Raw genomic sequence first — 14,341 nt, 5'->3', positions numbered from 1 at the left:
CCACACAGTAATGCCCACTGCATGTGCAATGTTCAGTCTGCTATGTGCTACATAGTGCAACTTACCAATCATTGATCGGTATTCCTTCCCATTTACCAACGCCGAGTCATCCTCTTTTGACAATTTACAACCGGTCACCATCGATGTACCAACTGGTTTGTTGTCTTCCATGCCAAAGGTCTTCAACACCTCTTTGACATAATTGGACTGAGTGATAAAGATACCATCTTTCATTTGTTGAATCTGCAGTCCAATGAAGAACTTAATCTCCCCTATAAGTGACATCTCAAATTCCTTCATCTCATCTGCAAAATCATGACTCATCTTGTCATCTCCATAAAAAATTATGTCATCAACAAATACTTCATAGATCAGAATCTGATCTCCTTCTGATTTCAAATAGATATTGCTATCTTCACTAGTTCTATTAAATCCAATCTTCACAAGATAGGAGTGTAAGCATTCATACCATGCTCTAGGTGCCTGCTTTAATCCATACAAGGCTTTATGTAGCCTACACACCATGTCACTATCTTCTGATAGCGCAAACCCATCTGGTTGCTCTATATACACCTCCTCTTCAAGTATTCCATTCAGAAATGCAGATTTTACATCCATTTGATATACTTTGAATCCCTTAAAGGTTGCATATGCAAGAAGCATATGAACTCCTTCCAATCTAGCTACTAGAGCAAAGGTTTCTCCATAGTATTCTCCTTCTTCTTGAGCATATCCCTTACACACCAGTCTGGCTTTTTTTCTTACCACAGTGCCATCTTCATTTAGCTTATTTCTAAAAACCCATTTGGTGCCAATGACATTTTTATGCTCAGGTTTGGGTACCAAAGACCATGTGCCATTCTTTTCTATATGGTCAAGTTCCTCTTCCATTGCCTTGATCCAATCTTCATCTTTATGTACCTCTTTAAAGGTTTAAGGCTCGAATTCAGAGATCATGCAAGAGTTTTCTCTGACTTTTCTTCTTGTAAGAATTCATGCATCCTTATCTCCTATGATTTTCTTTGGATCATGATTCAACTTAACATACCTAGGAATGATCTTAATAGATTCCTCTTTCTTTTCTTCTTCATCCTCATCTTCATCAGTATCTGCATCTACCGGTGTAGAAGCACTATTACTAGTACTAGGCTATTTTGTAACTAGTTCCTAGAAGGTTACCACCAGTTCATCTACCACTTGCTCATTGTCAGTTTCCTCAGGTTTCTCAGAAGCTTCATCAACTCTAACATTGATACTTTCAACAATTCTCTGAGTCCTATTGTTGAAACACTTGAGAGCTTTGCTTTTGGTGGAATACCCTAGGAATATTCCCTCATCACTTTTTGCATCAAAATTGCTCTGGTGTTCACTCCTCTTGATATAACATTTGCTACCAAACACTCTAAAGTAGCTTACTACTAGTGTCTTACCGGTCCAATACTCATAAGGAGTTTTACCCTTACCCTTCTTGATGAGTACCTGGTTCATAGTGTAGACTGTAGTGCTCACCGCTTCTCTCCAAAAAGTGTGAGCAACCTTTCCTTGAATCAACTGTTGGCATTATGTGAACCAGCATGTGAACATGATCATGACATTGTATGTTGTCATTGATGTCAATATGATGAAGAAGAGAGAACCGATATATGTGAGAATCAGTATAACACAGCAAACCGGTATATGTGCTAAAGTAAAGTGGTGTTTCTGTTCAAGGTAAACTGGCATGTTGATGGGAACCAGTACATGGAACCTTTGTATGACTACTGGTTGGTAGTCTCAGGGTTTTTGATTGATGAGCTCCAAGCCTGTGTGACTCAACCGGTGACTTTGTGTGAAGAGTTAGCATTGTAATAAAGAACAGACCGAGTTTCCATGTCAGTCTTGTGCATGTGAAGGATCTTGCATGAAGGAGATTGTTTCCTTCTACCTCAAGAATGTGTGAAGTCTGTAAATAGAGAAAATGCGTGATGGGTTATCAACCACCATGGAAGCGGTGGAAAATGAACGATGGTGAACATCTTGGGATCGGATCAAGACTGTTGTGTTTAATGCAATATGCTCAACGGTCAGGATTGAATCATTTGAATTGCTTAACCTAACAGGTTTAAGGTTTAGGGTTTATGCTACCGACCTATCTGTTTCCTATAAGGTCGATGTTGTGTTTCATTCTAGAGTTGTTGGCAAAAATTGTATGTGTGTATCCATGAGAAGTGATACATAATTCTTGCCAGACTAGAGAAGAGTAGTGATATCTGCAGAGTGTAAGTGCAGAAGGTGAAGAGGAGCTAAAGCAGATTTGCATTAACATTGAGTGTTGTTCTCAGATCAATGTAAAACCTGTTGATCTTTAATCACCTCAACAATTGAAAAATCCCTTAACAGGGTAGCTCTAACCAACTTATTGAAAATCCTTTAACAAGGTAACTCAAATTCATTGAGTTCTTTAAATCCTCTAACAAGGTAACCTTTAGCAGGGTTTAACCCTTAACTGGGTATCTTAGCCATCCCTTAACTGGGCGATCCCTAGCAGGATCGGTTCCTAACATAACCTGTTGTAAGAAGTCTTTAACTAGACTAGGCTCCTAAGAGAGTGAACTTCTAAAGAGTTCAAAACAACTTGTGGGTATTCATCCCCACATTGGTTTTTCCTAGTTGGGTTTCCATGTGAAAAATTTGTGTGTTATGTGTGATGATTTTCATGTGATGGTTTAAGTGATCTGTGTCTGATAGTAAATCATGTTGAACTAGCTATTGTATTTTTGATGACTTACTTCCTATTAATTCATAAGGGTGAAATGGAAGTGTAGTACTAGGATTGTATGAGAAGACAAGTGTTAACTGGTTTATGCTCTTCCCAGCTATTCTAGGTTTTGTTGGTTGTACTTTGTTGAAGACTGGTATTACTGTTTGTCTGTCAATGCACAGTGTCTATTGACTAACCGGTTGAAGGAAAGTTTTTCTTTGCCTGTACTGATTCACTCCCCCCCTCTCAGTACTAGTTTGGTACTCACCGTTCATCATTAAGTTATCATCAACATGGTTGTGGCTGCTTCAACTATAGTTCGGTTGTTCCTCTCTGCTAGGCCATTCTATTGTGGAGTCCAGGGGGCACACAGTTGCCTCTTGATGCCATTTTCTTCACAGTACTTATTGAACTCACTAGAAATGAACTCACCTCCTTGGTTAGTTCTGAGGCATTTGATTCTCTTACCACTTTCTTTTCCAACCAGTTCTCTGAAGGCTTTGAACTTTCCAAAAGCTTCAGACTTGTCTTTCAAGAATGTGACCCACATCATTCTTGAGGAGTCATCAGTGAGAATCCTAAAGTACCTATCTCCTTGCACACTCCTAGTTTTCATAGGACCACATAAATCAGTATGCACAAGATCAAGTAAATTGTCTGCAGTGAAAGATTTACCTTTGAAGGTTGAGGAAGACATTTTCCCCAATTGAAACTCTCTGCACAAAGGATTCTCTGGTTTTCTCAGCACAGGAAATCCTCTAACTACCTTGATCTTATTAGCATTCACAATATTATCAAAGTTTACATGGTAGAGTCTCCTATGCCATATCTGGCTATCATCAAACTTAGCCATTAGACATGTACTGATATTTGCATTCAGCTGAAATAAGTTATCTCTGGTTTACATACCAGTGGCCATCAGTTCACCACTCTTTCCTTTTACTTTGCACACTCCATCTTTGAACTCTAGAGTGAGTCCATTATCATTCAACTGGGCAACACTCAAAAGGTTATGCCTGAGACCTTCTACCCAATACACATTATCAGCACTTCTTTTTCCATTTAGAGAGATGGACCCTCTGCCTTTTACCATACATGGTGCATCATTACCAAATCGGACCTTCCCTCTTCATCATTAGAGTAGGATCTTTTCCTCAAGTAGTTAAGCTTACAACACAGAGGACCTGGAGGACACTTTGATACCAATTGATGAATAATGATGAACAATTAGTACCAAACCGCTACTGAGAGGGGGGGGGTGAATCAGTAAAAACAAAAAATTTCTTCAGAATTCAAACAATAGAGACTGCACTAACCGGTAAGCAACATTACCTATCTCAGTTAGGACATTATCGGTAAAACATAGTGAGACTATGAAAAACACGAACTGGTAACTCCTAGATCAATTAAAGACCTAATACCTTATCACAACTTCGTCCAAATGCTTAAGAAGGTAATACATCAGAAAATACTTATGACCATTGAATCAACTTGCATTACCACTTAACATAAAACACTTAACCATCACATCAAAAGCATCACACATGACACACTGATTTTTCACGTGGAAACCCAACTGGGAAAAACCACGGCAGGGATGAATACCCACAAGCTATTCTTTGAACTCTTCTGAAGTCTGCTCTGTTAGGAGCCTAGTCTGGTTAAAGACTTTTACAATAGGTTCTGCTATGAACAGATCCTGCTAGGGATCACCCGGTTAAAGGTTAGAACCCTGTTAAAGGTTACCTCGCAAGAGGATTTGAAGAACTCATTGAATTGAGTCACCCTGTTAAAGGATTTACACAAAATCCTGTTAAAGATACCCGGCTAAGGGATTTTCCAACTGCTGAAATGGTTAGAAGTCAATAGGTAGTACACTGATTTGATAACAGCACACAATGCCAAGGCAGATCCTCTTTAGCTCCTTTTCTTCTACAATTACACTCTGCAGGTATCAACACACTTCTCCGGTCTAGCAAGAATCAAGTATCTCTTCACTTAGATACAAACATAACATTTGGCAACAACTTCAAAAGGAAAAACATCATTAACCTTATAGGAAACAGATAGGTCAGTAGCATAAACCCTAAACCCTAAACATTTAGGTTTAATAATTTAGTCGGTTCAATCCTGACCGTTAATCATACAACATTGAATGCAACAGTCTTGAATAGATCTCAAGATGTTCTCCAATGTTCATTCTTTTCTGCTTCAAGAAGTTGATAACTGATCACGCGCTCTCCACCGTTTATAGAGACTTCACACATTATCGAGGTAGATAGGATCAATTTCCATGCAAGATCCTCAAGGAAATCCTTCACGCACACAAGGCTGATGTGGAAACACGATCTAATCTTCATTACAATGCTAACTCATCATAATATGTCATCAGTTGAATCACACGGGCTTGGAATGCATCAACCGGAAACCCTGAAGTTGAGACTACCAACCGATAGTCATGCCAAATGAAACCCCAATACAAAACTTCCCATATACTGGTTCTCATTCCAACATACCGATTCACCTTGAACAAACATACCGCTTCACTTTTTCATATATGTACAGGTTCACATCATCATACCGATTCTCTTGCCAGTTTCTTATATTAATATACCGATTCATACTTCAGCCTATTGACATCAATGATAACATACAATATCATCATGTCATCAAGCTCTGCACATATGCCAACACATTTGAAGATGAAGGATGTATTTTTTTGACTAAGTCCAGTCCCCACTAGCAAAAAGGGTAGGATGTCATGAATGGATGCAATTCCTATGTTGGTGCATGTATAAGATTGTCATGGATTTGGAATTTAGGGCATTTCTTTGCAAAATGATAAGAATCCTTTTCCATTGTCAACCAGTAATATCCCATTCTTAGAAGTTTTTTAGCAAGAGTAGGACCACTTGACTATGTGCCACAGATACCTTCGTGAAGCTCTTGTAAAGCAGATTCAGATTCATTACGATCAAGACAAGGAAGAAGAGTACCATCTAGACCTCGACAGTAAAGAGTATCAATAGTGAGGGTATAACAAGTGACTTGTCGGATAAAGTTACATTTTTGGTTTCGAGATAGATCAATGGGTAGGGTATTGGTTTTAAGATAGTCATATATTGTTCTATATAATGAAGAGTTGGAACTGGTTAAAGCATATATAACATGGGATGTGAAGTTGTCATAGGATGGGGAAAATAGTTGCTCGACCAGAAACTTGTAATGACTCCGTTGTTCTAGAATTTGTAGCAGGGAAGTGATAGTAGCCATTGCATCGGCTGCTCTATTGTCCAACCTTGGTATTTGTTCAAAGGTGATGTGTACAAAATATTGTTTGAAATCATCCACCATTCGTTTGTATGGTAGTAGTTTGTCATCTTTCGTCTGATAGTCATTGTTGATTTGATTTATGACTAGTTGTGAATCTCCGTAGACTTTCAATTCTGTGATTCTCCATTCCATGACCATTTTGATCCCCAGAGCCAGTGCCTCATACTTAGCAATGTTATTTGTGCATGGAAACATGAGTCTATATGATCTTGGTATGGTATCTCCGTTAGGAGTGATGAGCAGAATGCCAACACCTGAACCATGTTGAGTGTAAGAACCATCAAAGTATAGGGTCCATTGCTTGGTGGTCATAGTAAGAACATCCTTTTCTAGAAATATGATCTCCATTGGTTCTTTATCTAGTAGTGGTGCATCGGCTAATTGATCTGCAATCACTTTTCCTTTGATAGCTCAATGCTTTGTGTAGTGGATATCAAATTCACCGAGAATCATCAGCCATTTAGCCAATCTACTTGTGAGAGTTGCTTTGCTGAGTAAGTACTTTAGAGGATCAATTTTTGCTACAAGCTTGATTGTATGAGCTAGCATGTAGTGTTGGAACTTTTGAGAAGCAAATACCACTATTAGACAAGCCTTCTCAATAAATGTATAATTGAGCTCATATCCATTTAAAGTTTTACTGATGTAATAGATAGCTCATTCCTTACCTTGTTCCTTGCCTTCTTGATTTTCTTGTGCTAATAGTGCCCCCAATGATATGTCTATTATTGATATGTAGAGAATAAGTGGCTTCCCTACTATTGGGGATACTAGAACTGGTGGGTTCATTAGATATTGCTTGATTTGATAGAATGATTCTACACATTTAACTTCCCATTTGAAGGATACATTCTTATGTAGAAAATGATTGAAGGGTAGGCTTTTATCTGCTAGTTGAGTGATGAATCACCTAATTGATTGAAGTCATCCTTGCAAGTATCTGAGTTGACTAATGTTCTTAGGTGGTGGCATCTCCATGATAGCTTGTACCTTTGCTGGATCTACTTCAATGCCCTTTGCTGAGACTATGTAGCCTAATAATTTGCTTGATGTAACCCCAAAGACACACTTCTTAGGGTTGAGCCTAACTTGAAATTTCTCCAATCTTTCAAAAAAAATTGCTAAGACGCCCAGATGTTCTGCTCGGGTAAATGACTTAGCTAATAAATAATCCACATAGTCCTCCATGAAGGTATGCATCATGTCATGAAAGATTGTTGTCATTGCTCGTTGATAAGTTGCCCCGGCATTCTTTAAGCCAAAAGGAATAACATTCCAACAATACATTCCCCAAGGACAGGTAAACGTTGTTCTCTCTTGATCCTTTGGAGCTATCTTGATTTGATTATAGCCAGAAAATCCATCCATTAATGATAGCATTGCATGGCCTATTGTGAGGTCTACAATTATGTCAATACTGGGCGAACGAAAGTCATCCTTTGGACAAGCTTTGTTGACATCTCTAAAATCAGTACATATCCTGATGCTACCATCTAGTTTTGAAACTGGCACAATGTTGGAGATCCATTCAACTTAGTCTATAGGTCGAATAAATCAAACCTCTAATAGTTTCTTTAGCTCAACTTTGACCATGAGTGCTACATGTGGATTCATCTTTCTTAATTTTTGCTTTACTGGCTTAGCTCCTAGAGCAATGGACAAGTGATGCATGATTAATTATGGATCAATCCCAAGCATATCTGCATATGACCAAGAAAAAATGACTTGCTTTTCTTTGAAAAATTGGATAAACATTGAGTTTTCTTCCTCTGTCAGAGATTCTACTAGGTGTATGTTTTTGGTTGCTTCTATTGTACCAATGTTGATTGATTGAGTAGGCTCAATCAACATGGGTGATCACTCCTGATAATGTTCAAGAAGAGTTTCAAGTCTCTCATCTTTAGGTGCCTCAAAAAGGTTTTCACTTGCAAATGCGTCCTTTATTTTTACTTGTTTATGATCTAGTGCTGCCATTGACTAGTTTTCAGCAATAGATCCTTTATTTCTTTCGTTGTTGTGACTGAGAGACTTGGCACTCCCTTGATTGTAGATGTCGTTACTTTGTTCACTAGTAGAGTGTTTCTAGGTTGACAGTACACAAGTAATGGATAATAGATTCATCATTTGGGAAAATTGGTATGTCATGATCTTCAGGTGCATCCCAATCTATGAGGTCAGGAAAGATGAGTGGTAAAGAGTCATTGGGTGGGTTGAGTTTAGCCACTGTAAGTGTTAGGATGGCAGTATCATTTAGGTTGGTTAGGATATTAAATAAGTTAATGATTTTTTTTAGGTCTTCGATGGTATCATCTTCCATGTAAACTTGCTCGTAATATCGCTGCTCGTCATAGATATTTTATGGACCAAATTCAAGTAGTCTAGGCTCTGTGCCTTGTTCTTCTTGAGAAAGGGGTGTATGATTGGTGTTTACAGCAATATCTTCAATAATATTGGAACAACTACCCCATTCATATTCATTTGAATCAGTCTTAGAGGTATTATCCCAGATTCTTTCAGTGTTGTAGATTGGTATGTTGTAGGGTGAAAACAGGTCTTTAATGATTGATACTAATCTGATAGTCTTCTCGGATTCCATATCAAATCCTGCTTCTACTCGTTGCATCTGTTCATATATTGTCTCTCCTCGGGGAGTGATGATGTTGTCAGGGGGTGATTCTTCATTGTTTGAAATAGGTTGCTGAACATGATGTACCTCTGCAAAAGGTGCTTCTGCCTTTTGACTGACTGATTGTTCTTGATGTTTCTCTATTTCTTGGTATTCACATTCCTTTCATATTGTTTCTGTTGATTCAAATAATGTCTCCTACCATGAGTCCTCCTTGTATTTCTTCTTTGCTTTCCACTGAGGTTTTTGATATTTACTTGGTGTCTTCTTTGGGGGTAGAGTGTGTTCATACTCTAATCCCGTTTTGTCTTTAGAAAACCATGAAGGAGGATCTAATGGTTCTATGACACCTTCCTAATGCTAGTCGATAGGTCCTTTGCCATTGTATCCCATTTGTTGCATAATTAGGTAGCCTTTTCCATATAGTTGTGTTGGTATAGCTATTTCCATAGTAGCTTCTTTGTCTTCTTCCTTAATTTGTATAGCCAACTAAGGATGTCCTTTTCTTCTGATTCATGTGCTAGTGTGCCTAGTTGAATAAACTTACCATCAAACTTGGTGAGGGGTTGTGTTGTTTGATGTGTTGATGTTGTAGGTAATCCATGAGATTTAGGCAATGCTGGTAGGTTGACTAAACACAAGGGTTCCAAAGAGTATTCTCCCATGCCTTGTGTTGGGTCTCAAATCAACAGATTGGATAGGTTCTAAGGAAATGCCAACTCCTATGATCAAACCCTCCAATTGACTTGGCCAACTTATAGAGTGAACATATTTGGTTACTAACTCTCTCACTTTAGGCTCTACAGGACCTAGGTGGGTATACCTACTCACTAGTTGTTCCTTCAACTAATGCTTTTTATAGCAGATTTAGTTTCTTAATCTGATATCTGCTACTCTCAGAATGGCATAAGTTTCTTAAACAGATTGATTTCAGATGTGTGTATTGATCTATGTATCTTACAAAAGTATTGTGTGGGAGAAAAAGTGACACTAAGCAAACATGCCCTAATCTCACTTTCAACCACACACTTGTGGAATACGAAAGAGCCTAGAGGTATCACACAATTGGCTACTTCTTCTTGTGGAAGAGGGAGCCACGGGCTACCTATTAGGATTTCTATTCCTTTGTTGCAATTGAAAGATGAAATGATGCAAGTTCAATTCCTAACCCCAAAGTGCAAGTATGAACTACTAACAAGATTGCAGAATCGAACTTAAACAATGGAAAGCTATAAACACAAGGATAGGAAAAGAATGCAAATGCGTACCCGGAGTTAAAATCTGACTGAAAATGTTCGGGACGGGGGCGCGGGCGCCACTGTCCTGATTCTGCCCCTGAAACTGCTCCGAAAACTGCTGTTTTGCACTTTGGAAAAAGCTGTCAAAAATGCTGAAAATGCTATCTGTCAGGAGGACCAGGGCGCCCAGCGCCCCTGTCCCAGGGACCAGGGCGCCCCACACCCCTGTCCTAGTCTTTTCCTCTGAAATTTGGTGGGAAGGTCTGTTTCCATTTGCTTCTTCCGGATCTGCAACTTGCGGCATCGTCCGAGTCCCGAAACCTGCAGTTATATCTGAAAAGGTGTTTGGGCGGCTATATAGGGTTTTTCCTTAGTCAAACCCCCACTTCGGTGATTTCCACCTCCACGAATAGCCAAGTTGTATTGTAAAATGTATTGTGTGTGCAGACCTAGTGTGTGTGCAAGGTCCTAAAATGCAAGAAAGAAAACTAGAGCAACCTAGAAAGTAAACCCTAATTGCTTGTAAATGATAATGTAAATGCTCTAAATCAAGATGCAAAGTGATCTAAAGCATGAATAAAGGATATTTGAAGCTTATGCAAAGACATGAAAACAACATGAAATCATACCCAACCCTCAAGGGAGGAGTACAAGCCAATCTTCAGTCAGTAATCTCCTATTGTTCTTCAATGTCTTCCAAGCCCTAAATGGATGAATGAAATTGATAATGCTTGATAGATGGATGTTGAATGTTGTTGAAGTCTTCCAAGATCTGCTCTTTCACTGCATATGAGGTCCTGAAAATCAAAAATCCCATCCTTTCAAATGAAGAAAGAGAGCTCTTATGTAGGAAACCCTAGATCGAAAATTCATATTTTGGTCGACCTAGAGATTGAATATCCCGCCAATTTCTTGGGGTTAAGCTTTATTTTATGATTGGATCGTGCTCCCAAAATTTCGGGAAAAATGTTCGGGACCATGTGCACCGGGCGCCATGGTCCCGACAACTTTTCACCAAATTTTCAGGGTCGTCAGATATGATGATTTTAGAGAGAATCCCGAAGTTACAGGTGATTTCGAGATGTTTTGACCCCCGAAATCAAGCCCCCAAGCTCGAAATAGGACCTAATTAGGGTTTTTGATTAAATGATGTATTGGAAGAATAAAATGAAAGGGGCACACTTTAATGAAAGGGCCCAACTTTATGATGTGGGAGATGATAAAATAGAACCTTAGACCTAATTAATTTTATTAATTAAGTGCTCAAGGGGAAATGCAATGCAAAATGTAAAATGCACTAAGGCGGGTGCTAAACTAGGTGTGAAATTTTACAACCCTAGCAAGTGCGTACAATTTACGACGCTACATTTAGCCCCCACTTTAGCGGTCATATGAACACTACGTGCATATGCAAGCTAAAGTATAGAAAAGTAAACATTATTTGAAAAAGGATATATCCATAAGTCTGTCGAACGAAGCCCCCAGCGGTATCTGCAGTACACAGTTAGGAACCGCACCCTACAAAACACACGTTAGATCACAAAATCACCTAATGCTTACTAAGGAAGGTGATGAAAATTAGAGGGTAGCGATATGCCCCCCCCTGTTTCGGCTTGCTAATTTTAGTGAGTTGAAACAGGGTATCATGTTTACCACTTCGAATTGTTAAAGAATATTGATGACAAATTCTCACAAGAAGATTTGATATGAGATCAAAAACTAATGGAGAATCATTTGGTAAGAAAGAGGACTAAATCTCAATTCCAACACAACAAAGAGTGTGAGGATTTGAGAGTTCTCTAACACAAGATGAAGGATGTAAATGGAAACAAAATGCAAAGAGAAGAAAAAAAAGGAAAAAAGCATGAATACACCCATTGGTGATCCATGAGGAGAATAGTGAGAGAGAAAACATGGACTTCTCGCCCCTAGATCTTGTCTAGGTGATCCATGGGAAAAAGGACATGGAAAACTAGCCCCTAGAGTCTGTCTAGGTGATCCATGTAAGGGAGGAGAGTGAGAAAGTCTAGCCTTATGCCGCTAGTTCCACTCAACCTCGTGCATGTGTGTGTAAGGGAGGTTAGAAGCACCTCATAGGAGTCTATGCCCGAGTATGCTACAACCTGTATATGTATAGTACAAAAGCGTGACATCTCGCTCTAAGAGTCTGTGCCCTGGTTCCGAGAATAATCACCTTGCATAAAAGAAAAATGGAGACATCTCGCTCTAAGAGTCTGTGCTCTGGTTCCGAGAATGACCCATTTCTCAAAAAGTGTAATGTTTATGTCATAAGCAAAGTAGAACAAGGATACCTACCTTCATCACAAAAGAAGATACCCCAAAAATGCAACAATGTCATAGATCCAAGCAAGAGAGTTTTGCACTCTTTAAGCAAGGATAAGATGGTTGAAGAGGGATATCTTGTAGTATGTGTAAAGGAGATCCTTAGAGGAGAAGAGATCTTTGTACAAAAGACACCTATCCCCAAGAGGAATTGTTTTAGACAAATATAACATCTTCTAGAATAAGACAAAGAAGAGAATAAGAATGCAATACTTCCTTATTTTGCGAGGTGAAAGTGATTCTTAATGAAGGATGACACTCTTTTTAACCCAATTGGGAGAGTGAATTCATTATAGATGTATTTTACCAAGTGCAAAAGAGGTTGTAGTCAAGGACTTACACCTCTTGTAAGAAAGAATCCTTGAACAAACAACAACAAATGCATACAAGGAATAACATCAAGTAATAAAGTTCACACCATCCACAAAATTGGAAAAAGTGGATCCTTAGATAAAAATAAGGAAAGATCATTGCCTCAATGAGAAGGACTTACACAATCTTCTAGGGAGAGATTTGGACATAAGCAAAAGAAGAGATATATGAAATCACTCTTGTCCCCATAGGAACAAGAAAATTAGGCTATTATGTTGCTTCAAAAAATATGATTGCACTTGAAATTGTACCATCATGAATGACAATGAGCCCCCAGTAAATGAGCTACCAATGTCACATAATGATGAGCAACATAATAGCCATTAATGTTATTTAAAGACATGATAGACTAAATGAGGTATTTGAATATGACATGTTAAATGCTCAACTATAAGTGAGATCAAGAAAATGATAAAGATTGAAGAAGAAAAGTCACATGAAATCTTAGAAGAGGGATGAGTGTAATTTATTAGAGCCCTATCCCTAGAGGAAAGGACTTTATGATGAATAGGAGATAAAGATTCATAAGTGGATTTAGAAATTTGAGGGGATTCATAAAGAGATTTGTTCATTGCCAAGATTTCCTTATGAGGGGAATGAGAGTTGATAGAAGTAGAAGATGATTTAGTTGAAGTGAGATCATCATCACTACTAAATATAGCATTCACATTGAGAGATGGTCTTTTAGATGCTTTGGTATGTTTGCAGGGATTATAGCCGAGTCCAAAGGCATAATTGTGAAAATTAGTCTCTAGAGGAACTTTTATCCCTTGTTCATGAGAACCACAACCATTTCCATGATACCCATGCTTAGCAAAAATGCGAAAACCACGACCATAACGATCAGCCATTTCAGGAAGAGAAGGTGGTTTTTCATAAGACAAAGAATCAAATTCTTCAGAATTAGAAGTGTGAGGAGAAGAAGTTTGAGAAGCGGCCACAAAATTATTGTTCATAAGCTTAGGTAAGACTGATTGATCTCTAGTTTCTTCCTTCTTTTTACCTTTAAGATCTCTAGGAGGAACCCTATACTCACCTACAAAGGTGGGATTAAAGTCAAGGGATCCCCAATCGTCTTCTGCGAGAACCTTCTCAGGATCAAAAGCCTTTTCATGTGTAGATTCAAGTCGAGAAGAATCTTCTTCAGGAGCTTTAGACTCATCCAAAGAATTTTGATTATCACAGGGTAATGATTTGTTTATAGGTATCTTGTTTAAAGAGTCATCATTAGAAGAGGAAGATTTAGAAGAACTCCCTTTGGAAGTAGATGTTTGCAAACAAGCCTGAAGATTAGTATCACCTATCAAGGTATATGTCTTATTGTTATAAATGAATTTAACTTGTCTATGCAATGTAGAGGGGACAGCTTGCATACTGTGAATCCAAGGTCTCCCTAATAACAAGTTGTATGTTAGATTTCCCGACATAACATGGATAGGAGTAAGCAAAGTAACCGGTCCCACTGTGATGGGTAAGGTGATAGTACCTAATGAAGACTTAGCCACATTATCAAAGCCTCGAATGGGACGAGAGTCAGGCTCAATAAGGGATGTATCCACATTCATCTTATGCAATAGATTGATGCTACACACATTAAGGCCAGAACCATTATCTACCAGTGTTTGTCTTATAGCCGTGTCATTTATGATAACCACAATCATCAAGGGATCATATTGTTGTTGAATTTCA

Source organism: Cryptomeria japonica, chromosome 1 (genome assembly GCF_030272615.1).
Source record: "Cryptomeria japonica chromosome 1, Sugi_1.0, whole genome shotgun sequence".
Classification (NCBI taxonomy): Eukaryota; Viridiplantae; Streptophyta; class Pinopsida; order Cupressales; family Cupressaceae; genus Cryptomeria; species Cryptomeria japonica.
The sequence above is the reverse complement of the archived record's forward strand: the minus strand, read 5'-3'. Positions refer to the sequence as shown.